The sequence below is a fragment of the Dromaius novaehollandiae genome, chromosome W (assembly GCF_036370855.1).
Source record: "Dromaius novaehollandiae isolate bDroNov1 chromosome W, bDroNov1.hap1, whole genome shotgun sequence".
Taxonomy (NCBI): domain Eukaryota; kingdom Metazoa; phylum Chordata; class Aves; order Casuariiformes; family Dromaiidae; genus Dromaius; species Dromaius novaehollandiae.
In genome coordinates, this window is record NC_088130.1 from 34,568,567 (window position 1) to 34,581,713 (window position 13,147).

At 38.5% G+C, this 13,147-nt stretch overlaps 1 long non-coding RNA gene across 9 annotated transcripts in view; it reads right to left on the reverse strand.

Moving 5' to 3' along the window:
- Window positions 1–13,147, reverse strand: part of LOC112980283 (uncharacterized) — a 490,482-nt gene that overhangs the window by 430,781 nt on the left and 46,554 nt on the right. For 5 of the 9 annotated variants that reach the window (XR_010385785.1, XR_010385782.1, XR_010385783.1 and 2 more), the window contains one exon: window positions 7,236–7,450. This is a non-coding gene — a long non-coding RNA (uncharacterized LOC112980283). Of the gene's footprint in view, window positions 1–1,340; window positions 1,864–7,235; window positions 7,451–13,147 lie in introns of all 9 variants that reach the window. The other 4 variants (XR_010385786.1, XR_010385787.1, XR_010385789.1 and 1 more) reach the window with 3 other exon arrangements.

The window sequence follows — 13,147 nt, forward strand, 5'->3', positions numbered from 1 at the left end:
GGTTTTTACCTCCTCAGTTATGCAAATACTGAATCATTTGCTTATGCAGCCAGGTTTTAAGAGTGGAGGAACAATAATATTTGTTTTCTGGTTTTGTTCTCCTGAGTTGATTGTGATTGTGCTTGCAAAGCAGAACTGGATCCAACACAAAGTATGACCCAATGCAAAGCTCATTTGTACAACTGTGGTTATACAGTTCGACTTTTCTCCTGATACCCTTTTTTATTCTACTTTTCTGTTCTTCATTCTTATATTAAAAATTTAGCAACCAAACCAAATATAAGTCAGTAACCAACCAACAGATGTAAACAAGGTATGATCATTCTCCTCTTTTTACAAAATAACTTCCAATTAGCTTTACACCACTTCATTTAAGTACCAATTTCAAACCTCGCCTTCCAAAGGTGTAATAGTTTGCCACACTGTGAAACAGGGAAGATTTTTAAAGTTGCAAATATCATAAAACTATTTAAAAATTTACAGAGAAAAAACCTGCTAGTGACTCCAATACTAACTGAAAACATGTTCCACCTGTACTCTGAAGCTTATAAAAATTAATATTTCTTAGATTTGGTGATGCACATTAGCTTGCATTTCACTGATGGTGATTAATTCTAATGTCCAAAATCCAAATGTGGTTATTTCAAATTCAGAACACTCATACTGAGAATATTTCAATTATATATACAAATATTTGGGATAGGATTCCAAATTTTTCAATTGGTTTACTCAGCATATAATTAAAATGCAAAGTAGGAGAAGCAGTCTGCAGAACATATGTACTTCTGTAACAAAAATATTGCTATATTTTTTCTTTATGAGGTGATAAAAGAAATAAGCTAACACCTGTATGACAAATTTGTACTAGTTCTGTAAAACAAATAAGCTGTCCAGCACGCTGGACAAAGCTGTGGCTATTGCCTTCCAGAAGAGTAGAAGCACCCTTTCCAGTTGTGCTACTCCTGCTTCCTCCACCCACGTGCAACACGGCTGACTGCAGGCGGAAGGTGAGTGTAGTGGTGCTAAGCTGCAGACTATTGTACATTGAGGTGTTAGTGATCCACATATCAGCTGACCTGAGTAGCTAAAGCTGTGCTGAGCTGCACTGCACATTTTACTTGGCCTTCAGCACTGTGCTGTGCTGCACATATCCCTTGATGGAGAATGAACTTAGCCAGCTGACCACAAAGAAAGAGCCCGTGGAGACGGCACTGGCACCAGCAATGACACTATCGGCATGTCCTTGTCTTTATCTTGAAGTGAAGCAACATGTTTACATATAAACATCCTCTTAGAAATTCTATAAAAACTCTGAAGACCGCAATACTGGCAAACCTCACCATTGACAGGAAGTCTGCGCAGCGTGCCACCCTCTGACCACATGTCTGTCCAATGCTGCATCATCTCAGGGTTCCCAGCATCAGAAGGGACGTAAGATTTTATAACTTGCTATCGTCTCTTCTGGGATATTAAAAAAATAGTAAATTTTGAGAGTGTTTGTGCCTTTCTTCTTTGGCCTCAAAAAGCACCAACACCTCTTGGTGCAAAGCAGTAAGTAGAATCTGAGCCCATAAGAAGGATGAGCTGAATTTCAAAAACGGCACTTTGTTGATTTTCTCAGTATGATTCCATACTTTTTTGAAATGATACTTCAGCTTTCAAGGGAAGATAATAAATTACAAGTTCATTGAGGGAGAAAGTAAGTACCTTGAAGTTTGAATCCTCACGCTGAAAGTTGCATGAAAAGCGGAACTTGTGAAGCCCACTCTTGTGTGGCTGCGGGCATTCTCTGACTCCAGCCAGGTATTAATATGCCGCCCTGTTAGACTGGCTTCATCTTCATCCCAACGTTTTAGCACCAATCTGAAACGAACATATTCTCTTCTCAAGAAGCTGGCATTCTGAATATAGGTATTGTTTTAAACCTGAATCTTCTTTTTTCAGATAAGATATTTTATTTGGGCAATTTTAAATGCCCAGATTGAAGGAGGCTCCCTTTTTTTCTTCCCCTGTAAAACACACCTTTTCCATGAAGTACAGGCAAGAGCAGATCTTCGCTGACTTCTTTTAAATCTCTTCAAAGAATCAATTAAACTACAAGGTATTCAGAAATATCATCCCAATTTTATTTTATTGAGATGATCTCAGGATGTATTCCTGCTCAAAAATTAATTTCAGCACCAGCTTTTGAAATCATTGCATTTGTTTCAGTAGGGTGTGATCTGAATTGTGACGCTTCAGCATAAGGTCCTGAAGAAAATTTTGAAACTAGCCTTATGTATTTAAAAGCGACTTCTGCTATTGCTTACAGGAACCATATCAAACTTTTCTTTCTCCATCTGGAAGGGAAAAAGCTGGATCCAAACAAGTTGTTTTGTTAAGCTCCTTTAGTGGAACAAAACTTAGCACATGCAATATTTCACTGTACTTGGGGACTAGGATGATTTTTTTTTTCCTTCCCAAGAAAGTTAAGGCCAATTAATCTGTTACAGGTGTGACTGCTAGCAGATGATTTTGCCACTACGGATTCATACATCTGCAGGGCTTAGAATTATTCTTAAGAAAACTTCTGTGTTGAGAGTAAAGACGTATACTGACAAAGACGACTTCTTTTTTCCAAAGCATGCTGCCACCATGCGTAGACATCAGACACAAGAGAAGTGAGAGGAAAAAGATGCAGCTTTCTAAAATTTACCACTTTCCCTTTGGCTCCACAATGAGATTCGCAAGCCCATCTGAATCTAAAGCAGCTTTAACAAATACCTGAGATAAAGGAAAAGTCCCATTTATAACAACTAAGTTTGGTTTATGGCACCATCAGACTATTAAATAATAGCTCTGAACTATTTAACAGTAAATGAAAAAGCAACTATATAATATTCTACATGGAAAACCACTATAATTCAGCATTATTATATAAAGAGAAAACCATGTCCAAAATGTCTAACAGTTCCTCATAAATTGTCCATATCCAAGAGTTTAATAATCCCTGCATAAAGAAAGTAGAAAGTGTCTCAAGACAAACAAAGTATAACATGAAAGTATGAATCTATTTCCTATTATCTATAGGAACCCAAAAACATTTTGATCTCCAAATGACCTAAAATTGTCAAGATTTCCTTGTTAAGAATAAGAATTATACTGGCTTTTCACAGGGAAAATGTACTTTTTATACACATCATTGTCAGTCATTACTGCTGCCCACGGCAGAATTTCTTACAATGACCAACCATGGAGTAAAATGGAGTAGAGGCAGATTCTTAACTCAGTTATGCCTAACACATCACCTTTTGACCTTGAAACATGAAAACCATTCCCTAAGGAAGATGAATTAGGCCACTGACCACATCTTTCTTAAGAAAGAGAAGAAAAGAATCAAGCACAACGGTATAAATAAAAAACTAAGGCTCAGATGTGAAACTTCTTTTTAAAATCCAGTTTCATTGTAGTCTTTAAGGAGAGTGACGGTAAAAGGTTTCACAGGTAAAGTGGTTCAGAATGTTCTGAGCTTGGTGAGCCTGGTGAAGCTTAGCAGCATGCTGCTAAATAGCCATGAAAGTAAATCTTGTTTGGGGTCTGGAGTCAAATATTTTACCATCTAAATCCAAAGTATTTTTCAAAAACTAAAAATTTTTCCCTGCATAGCAAACATTCTTTTTACTGGAAGGGCTGATATGTTACACATTATATTTTTCAGTGTAAAACTTAAACATGCAAAAGATGTAGCTTAGGCCTACAAACAACAGATGTATTAGCTGTAACAGATGTAACAACAAGCACATTAACACCTGCTTTGTTGACAATCCCCGGGTTTCAACACTTAAAAAGGTGCTCTACACCAAAATATTGATGTAGCCCAAGCTCAGGATATTTTATGTGTACAGTAGATAAACACAAATATCTCCAAGTATATGTAACTATATTCTAACAGTTTATATGAAAGTATGGAACTCCAGACAGACCAGTTTGACCAGTAGAATGAATCTACCTTTCCACATAAGTGCAACACTGCGTCAGCTGGCCAAGGTCTCCCTCCGTCACTGGTAATAGTAATATCTCAAGTTCCTTTAGAGAGAACAAATTTGGGCTCTCAACACTCAGTGTGTTTCCAAAACAGCTGGACTAGAAGCATCGTTAATACTTTAATTGTACTGTATTCCAATGCAGAGAGAGTATTTTATAACCTCAGCTCATGACATCCCACCTTATCTACCACTTGAAAGAATGACGAGTGCAAATCACAGTGCCCTTTAGTGACACTAATTATGATACTTTATGCTCCTAGAACTGACACAGTAATACCACAAAAGGAGTTAAAAATACAAATTATACAGTATTATACAGCCACTCCAAATCCATAATGAATTTTTTTAATGAGTTTTTTTACAACTCTAAAGACTTGAATAAAGCCAATACAGACAAAAGATCCATCCACGGTTTGCATTTATGCTTGCAGATACACTTCTCTCTGTACTGAAAAGAATCTCTTCATCAGTCACACATCTTTTAGGGATACATGACAAATAATTCAAGTTCAGGATTTTTTTGGAGATATGCTTTGTTTTGCTTTGTTTTTTGGCTTTTATTTGGCTTTTATTGGCTTTTATTTTTTTAAGTTCAGATCAACCTTTCTGCCTCATAAACAGAGAAGGAGTTGGTGTTATCTAAGAACAAGGACAGCAACATAATGAACCCACTTTAACAATTTACAACTGAATTATGTTGTGGTTTTATTACACACACAAGCGCACACACAAATGAATTCAAGCATGAAAATGGCACCTATATAATAAACTAGAGATGCAGAAAACAAATCTATAGTGTGCTTATGCAACCTGTTATGTATACAACTGCACCGTTTCCTCTCTTACTTCATTTCTGAAACCTCTTTTTTAAACTCCATAAAACCTTTAAGCATCTTCAAAAGCTTAAAGCTTTTAAAAAATAAAAACAATTCACCAGAAGCAATTAACTTAATTTTCTACAGCATCTTTGGGTTCAAACTGGTCATGATTCAGGCCTATGAACTGCATTCCAGATACTGGAATACACATTTTTAAAGTCTGATTTTTTCCCACGGCTTCCCAAAGCTAGCAGCTAGTTTTGTATTACGGAAAAAAGTTCTTTTCTTCCAGTTAGAATACATTGGTTTCTAAACCACTCTTATTCATTCCTACCACACAAAAAGGGACCTTGAGAAATTCAGTCCATTTCTTGGTCCTAAAGCAGAAACAACCGAACTTCTACGTATTTCTGACAACTGCATTTCTGGGCTTCCAGAAATTACAACTATAAAACTTTACTGAGCAGTTCAGCCCATTGCTTCATTATCCTTGCAATTAGAACATTTTTCCTAACATGTAGTCTAAACCTTCTTGGTGCAGTTCAGGTCCATTACATGTTCTACCAGGCACTGCCCATATAGGGAATGGAGATCTTTCTCTTTGCAGCACCTTTTTTATGTTTGAAAATTTATCATGTTTCTAACTACTCTGAGCTTCCATTTGCTTTTTTTTTTTTTTTTTTTTTTTTAAACTAAACAACTGCAGTTCATTTACTTTTAACTAGCAGACCAAGAGTTCTAGATCTCTGATCTCATTCACTTGAGGACATCAGGGGGTTGGGGAGAAATCAGTCTACAACCTTCCCGAAGCTCAGCCACAGTAACCAGTTAAAGCTTAACAATGCTGAGTAGTTCTGAAAACTTATGGCTATAGCATTGTTCATTCATCCTAAAACCACATTTGTTAAATATGCCTTCTCTCAGTTTATTTCTAACTAGGTTGCTATTAGGTGGATAAATGAGTAAACACTGTTCTTATTTATTACTCAAATCCCTAGCACTCTCACCTGAACAATTCCTTTCACATGTTTCGGTGTTTTATTATTGCTGCTCTCAATATCAAGAGCTGATTTTAAATACCTGTTCATTTGTTCCATGTTTTCCTATTTTGTTACTTCATTGGCTTCTTGATTAGACTGGTCAGTCCCTAAAAAATACCTTTCTTGCTATACAAAAGTTGACCTATGTTCTGTAGGATCCAAACATTTTATTTCACAATACCTAGTTAAAAATTAATTTCTGGGCCTTCTGCCCTCCTTTTTTCCACAGAACAGAATGATTATTCTGGCATTATTATAATCCAGCACATTTCTGAGTCCGTTGAAATTATCTGTAATCTCTGATGGATCTCATAGAGAAAGTGCAATTGATTACAATGCGCCCACTCAGTTAAGTAGCTGCAGAAGCCTACCTACCCATCCAGCCTTAGTGCTAGGAAAGCCACATCTGTAAACCCCCACTCCTCTTCTAGGATGCCCTCCTATTCTTTTCAATATGCCTTTCTAACAAGGACCATCTGGTGTCCTTGGGTAACTGGACATCTCTTTTGCGGCTTTACCTTTCTTACTAGTTTCTTTAACACACCTTTGCCTCATACATGAGCAGAAAGGCCAACCTGTCTCACGTGGTCTGTTCAAGCTCGCAGAAAGACAACTAAAAAAACAAAACCAACCAAGCATTTAACTGTAGTGTGTAACAAATACCCTATCCACAAATGCACAGACTATAATCATAGTTTGTGAGATCAGGCTGGATCTCCGGTCTAATTATTTCCATATGCATTTCAAATCCTCTCTACTGAGACCCTACACAGAGGTGCCAGTTATTATAACTTCTGGTGGAAACAACGGTCTACGAGCAATTAGTCTAAAACCCCATCAGCATATTTCATCTATACAGATAAGAAAAACATCCATCAGATGGTAACAACTAGCCACTTTATTATGGGGCTGACTTTGACTCAGTCACTACAGAGACAGAAAGCTTCAGAATTCCTTTATTCTTTCTGAATCAGAAGTGTTCCAAGGAGCAGTTCTTTTTTTTCCACCTTCCTCCACTGAACATATTCAGGAATCCTCATTCATCAACAGAATTACTTTTGTATAACTTGGCACAGCTGGAAAAAATGATTGCACCACGTTTCATGCTGATAAAGATTTTAAATTACAATCGAACTTGGGGTAACATAATTATCCAAAGTGCAGAGAAACATATCCAGCTTAGGAACATGCAAGATTTACACACATGAAAGCAATAAACAAAACAGGATCTGACAGGCATAATTTAAACAATATGCAGATTCTGACCTATAAAAAGGGCTACAAAAGCTTTTTAGAATTCATTTTTGTTAATCAATGAAATTCCAAATACAAAGCCTTGAATTGTAACTCACCCACGGCACAGATGGCACAAGAAGTGTCAAAATAAGCAACTCTATCGCATTCCTCCAGAGACTGATGACATCTAGTCACATGATTTATCTGCTGCTGCGGGGATGTGGTAAGCTCTCTCCCAAGACTCCTGTCCTGGGGCAAATATGCAGCTCAGTGTTTGCCTCATAGCAAGCAGGTGTTTGAGCAACTTGTTAAGTTTTCCTTGAAGAGCACTCTGTAAAAACAAAAAGGTTAGGCAAAGAAATGGTAAACACTGTGAAATAAAAGGAAGTTAATTATGCTAGGTGAAAGGCCACAAGTCTTGTTTAAGCACCTGCAAGAACAGCCGCAAATATGCTGACATTTATAAAACAGTCTCCTGGGAATTTATTGAAGATGTCAAAACTTTAGGCAGGCTGCCTTTCTTTTTCTCCCCTCTAAACCATCTGTGGATAACGTGTGGAGGGGGGATGATCTGACAAAGCATGAAACAACAAATTGCTAGTCTTTTAGCCTCTTATAACAAATATGAAAACAAAGATCAAAGCCATCATCTAGACTGGGCTGATTGTTTGGTTTTCTAAAGAACAGCCCAAAGCTAGCATAAGAAAATATTCAGCGTTCTAAACAATCAGTATCAACAAAGCATAAACAAGAGCGTGTTTATCTCATACCTACCACAGAATCGTCTTGGGTCCCTTTCCTGTTTAAACCTTTAGCCAGCTGGACATTCAATTTATTGAAAGCATGTTTTCATTTACTGAGAACATGAGATTATTCCTAAAGATTGGAAATTTATTTTGAAGCAAACACCATGGAGAGAACACAAACTGAGATGTATATGAAACGAGGCAAATGGAAGAGCAAATGTGCACTCACATAACACATTGCACATTTGAGAGAGAGAGAGAAGCCAACTTTTGGGGTTCTTCTGACCAGAAACTATTTTTATTACAACATATGATACATGCACACTGATGTAAAGTCTTACGTATATTTAATCTTTAAATATAGGCATCTGCATTTAAAGCTGACACTTAAAAATTAGGCTTTCATAAAATTGAAATCCCATTACTTTTTTGTTATAAGTGCACAACAGGTATTTCTCATAATTCTGTACAAATTAGCATCTCATATGACCACAGATATTTCTATGCCACTCCCCTAAGAGAAAGAATCACAGAACAGTTGAGGTTGGAAGGGCCAGCCCCTGGAGATCCTCTTGGCCAGCCCCCTGCTCAAGCAAGGTCACCTGGAGCATGTTGCCCAGGACCCTGTCCAGACGGCTTTTGAGTATCTCCAAGGATGGAGACTCCACAACTTCTTCTGGGCAATGTGTCCCAGCGCTCTGTCACCCTCACAGTAAAAAAAGCTTTTCTTTATGTTCAGACAGCACTTCCTGAGTTTCACTTTGTGCCTGTTGCCTCTCGTCCTATCACTAGGCACAACTGAAGAGAGTCCAGCTCCATCCTCTTTATGCCCTCCGTCCCATCTGATGTTTATACACAGTGATAAGATGCCCCTGAGCCTCCTCTTCTCCAGGCTGAACAGTCCCAGCTCTCTCAGCCTGTCCTGGTATGAGAGATGCTCCAGTCCTTTGATCATCTTTGTGGCCCTGTGCTGGACTTGCTCCAGTAGCTCCATGTCTCTCTCATACTGGGGAGCCCAGAACTGGACCCAGCACTCCGGACATGCCTCAGCAGGGCTGAGCAGAGGGAAGGATCACCTCCCTTCACCTGCTGGTAACGCTCTTCCTCAGGAAGCCCAGGATACCATTGGCCTTCTTGGCCGCAAGGGCACATTGCTGGCTCATGGTCAACTTGTTGGCCACCAGGACTCCCAGGTCCTTCTCTGCAGAGCTGCCCTCCAGCAGGCCAGCCCCCAGCCTGTACTGGTGCACGGGATTATTCCTCCCCAGGTGCAAGACCCTGCACTTCCCTTTATTGAACTGCATGAGGTTCCCCCTCTGCCCATCTCTCCAGCCCTTGGAAGTCCCTCTGAATGGCAGCACAGCTCTCGGGTGTAGCAGCCACTCCTCCCAGTTTTGTATCATCAGCAAACTTGCTGAGGGAGCACTCTGTCCCATCATCCAGGTCACTGATGAATAAGTTGAACAGTACTGGCCCCAGTTTTGACCCCTGGGGGAAACCACTATTGACTGGCCTCCAACTGGACTCAGTGTTGCTGATCACAACCATTTGAGCCTGACAGTTCGGTTGGTTTTTGATCCATCTCACTGTCTGTTTACCTATCTCATTCTTCATCATTTTTTCTGTGCGGGTGTTATGGGAGACAGCAGTGAAGCCTTGCTAAAGTGAAGATAAAAAATATCCACTGCTCTCCTCTCATCAGTGAGCATGTTACCTCATCGTAGAAGGCTATCAGGTTGGTTAAGCATGATTTCCCCTTCATAAATCCATGCTGACTACTTCCAATCACCTTCTTATCCTTAATATGTTTGTAAATGTTTTTCAAGATTATTTGCTCTAATAATCCTCAGTAAAATATCAGTAGAATTGTACTGAGAATTACAGAGCATCTGTGCTCAGCTGCTGGTTGAAGGAGTGTTTCCTAGCTCATCTCATCCTGCCCTGAGCATATAAAATTGGGATCGAGTTAAATGTCTTTGTATTCCTGAACAGATCTGGTCGGAGAACTGATAAGTCCGGGTATGGGAGGTCTCCTTCTGAAGTGATCTTTGGCATTCCTGGTATGTTGGATCACTCAGCATTCCAATAATGGTGGTGTTGCCTTCTAGTCTAGAAATAAAAGCATTTTACATAGGTCACATCCCACCACTAAGTCTTTTTTATTTCGGGGAATCATGTTTGTGAATGGTTTGTAGAAAGAAATTGAGAAAGGTCTGTTTTAATACATGTTCCTGACTTTGGCTCTGAATAGGTTCTTCAGGTTTTTAGCAGATCTCCAGATCTCTGGAGAAAAGTGTGAATATTAATACAGTGTTTAGATTGTCCTTTTCTTTTTTTTTTTTTTTTGAAATCTCATAAAAATTACAGAAAAATGAATAATTGCAGGTAGAAGACAATTATTGTGCCAACTAGCAACCATTGTTGTTGGTGACAGATCACTTCATTTTACTATTCCTCCATTTCTCCTTTACACTGTATTTCAAAGTACTCATCAAGGGTGAACTGTAGCTATTCTGCTGACAGAGGAATAAGTTTAACCAATCACCCTTTCATTTTCTTTTTCTTCAAAATTTGGTACAGTAGATACCGCGTTAAATTTGTTAATGGTATCTTAAGTGCATACAATTTGTATTTCCATTGCTTTAATCCTTTTCGTTAGGCAAATGATATAGGAAATCTTGCAGCTCCATATCAAAAAGAAATCTGACCGAACAATCTGTGACACTCCTAATGTTTGCTGTGGGAATGCAGACAGTTTAAATCTGCAATATGTGGTTAGAATTCTGAAGTAAAAAATAAGAACACTTTATTTATATGTTTATGCTGTAATTCTGATGAGCATCTTTGCTCATGTTGTCAAAATGTCTTCTAAATACTGAATCGATAAAGGCTTCTATTGATATTTCATGCTTCCTATTTCTGTTGGGAAAGAGTTTGGGAAGGCTGGAAGATCTTTGCTCTATCAATAACATAACTGAGGTCCAAGATTAATATAATATGCCTGCAACTGCTACTATAGCTTTGATCCCTTATTTTTTCTCATATGGTGGGGTTTGACCACAACACATAAGCGGTTACTGCAACACAAAAATAAGAACTGTACTAGCCAGTCTCCAGATCTTTAATCTTTGTCTGTTTCACTCTGAGACCAATCTGTAGGGAGTAACAGCAGGGAGAGAAGCTGCATTTTGTGCTGTTATTTTTACACTGCACTGTGGATGTGTGCATGGCACTTTCCAAAGAGGACTGAAGATGTTGTCTTTGCCCTAAGCTGCGTAAGACTCAAGAAGTTCAGATGAGATGAAGGCAAGCCAACACCCAAGTGAGACTTTTTGCTGGAGGCAGACGAACATGGGAGGGTTTTCTAGGAAAACACGAAAGAAAACTGATTTCACTAGTGTTGATCTCTTAAGGCTTTGTTGTCATTTCTATGAAGAACTGTGCTAACGCGCTTAAGGTGGGTAGAAGACACAGGATCGGGAACCATGTTTAACAGTCATTGACACTTCCCTAGACTGGCCTTACCAGGAGACTTCTCTTAACTGAAAATGGTGATGCTGGGTAAGATCACCCACCATCCTGTTTGTCTCATCCAGTCTTCCACACAATGGGTAAGCACCCACTTGTCTTGACAGAATCTGGCTCTTCATGCACAGAAAATGTCATATGTGGCTTCAGATCTGAATGACCTTAAAAACTCAGTTCACTGAGAAAATACCTCGATTTCTGGGTTCTGGATCCATCTCCTGTGACCTTAGAGCTCCTGCTCTTGTAATAGCCTAGACTCCCAGCCAACTTCCAAGAAGTTTTCCACGGGCATGTTGTCTTTTGAGGATGGAGTCCCATGGAGGTGGACCTCTTCGCAGAAGGTCTGACTCAAATAGGCTTGTAAGGCAGGACTTCCCTTTGGAAAAGCTACCTCAAACAAGCAGTATGAGTTCTGGTCCTCAATAATTCTTTTCTACAAAATTATCGAGTTGTGGGGCAACATCAATTAATAGAAGAAAAGCAAGTGTAATGCCTCTAATTAAGAAGGAACAAGAGTGTTTCATGCAATTACACGTCCAGGTAAAGAGCAGAGGAATAGAATTGATATGATAGTTAAAGAAGTGCAAGGTCAATTTTGCTGTGCATTCTGAACTATTCCACTGGAAGCATTGAAGGAGAAATACCTGGGTGTATTAGCAGATCACAGGATGACCTGTGCCACTAGGAGGGTGGAAACATGGGAAAAACGAATGCAATTCTAGAATGTGCCATTGAAGAGAAAGGAAAAAATACATGCTATTAATGCAAGACCCTGCCAGAATGCTGCATTACAGTTCTGGTAATTCATTTTCAAGAAAGAATTAAAACTGCAGCTAGTCGAGAGGAGCCTGCTAAGCTGATCAAGGAATTGTCTATATCCTTGTTTTCTCTCTGTGTCCTTAGCACACACAGATGAGATATAAACAGGCCATAGATTTAAAAAGTTGCAAGTTAGAACAGCCTTTCAACAGAAGCAGCTGAAAACACACCTAGTCTTAGGATAATGCTTAATGAGCTTATTAGTTTATATAGTGTGAGGATATGGAACTGGATTTGATGACCCTTTTGGTCCTATATACATAATGAATGTGTACTTTCTGCGATTTCTTTTGGTATTTCAAAATATCAGAGCTATTTAACTTAAATACATATTAAGAAACGAAAGTTCTTAGACCTGTGAATCATGAAGTGTTAGAGCTCTAAATCATAAAAGCATATAGATACTTAATTAGTAGCATTCAAGTAATTAACAAAGTATAAGCACTGAATTACTTTGGCTATCTCCCATTTTGTGTGTGCTTTAACATCTAGCATAAATGTATTTTCTGATATCATTAGTTGCTTTGTGGCCTCAAATAATACAGCTTGCCTGTTTAGATATTTGAAGTATATTATGGAAATGCATATATCTGAATAATTATGATACTGTTATCTTGCCTCTTATAGAAAGCGGAGGTGATTGATGGACATAGAAAATACATTTATTGGGATCTTAAGTAAACAAAAGCAAACAAACAAAAAACCCCAAACAAATTTAAAAGGTTCTGCTTTCATTAACTCCTGAAATAAATATTCTCTAAGTGTCAGAATAGGCAGTGTAAAAAGAGAATGCAGAATATGTGATACTGATATGTAAAAGAAGAAAAGGGCATTTCTAACTTCCTTTGTGTGTCAAGAGTGTGACCTTTTGAATGTGAACTGAAACAAATTGCCAATCACAGCTTCTGATTTTCACTGATCTCACTTGAAAAACA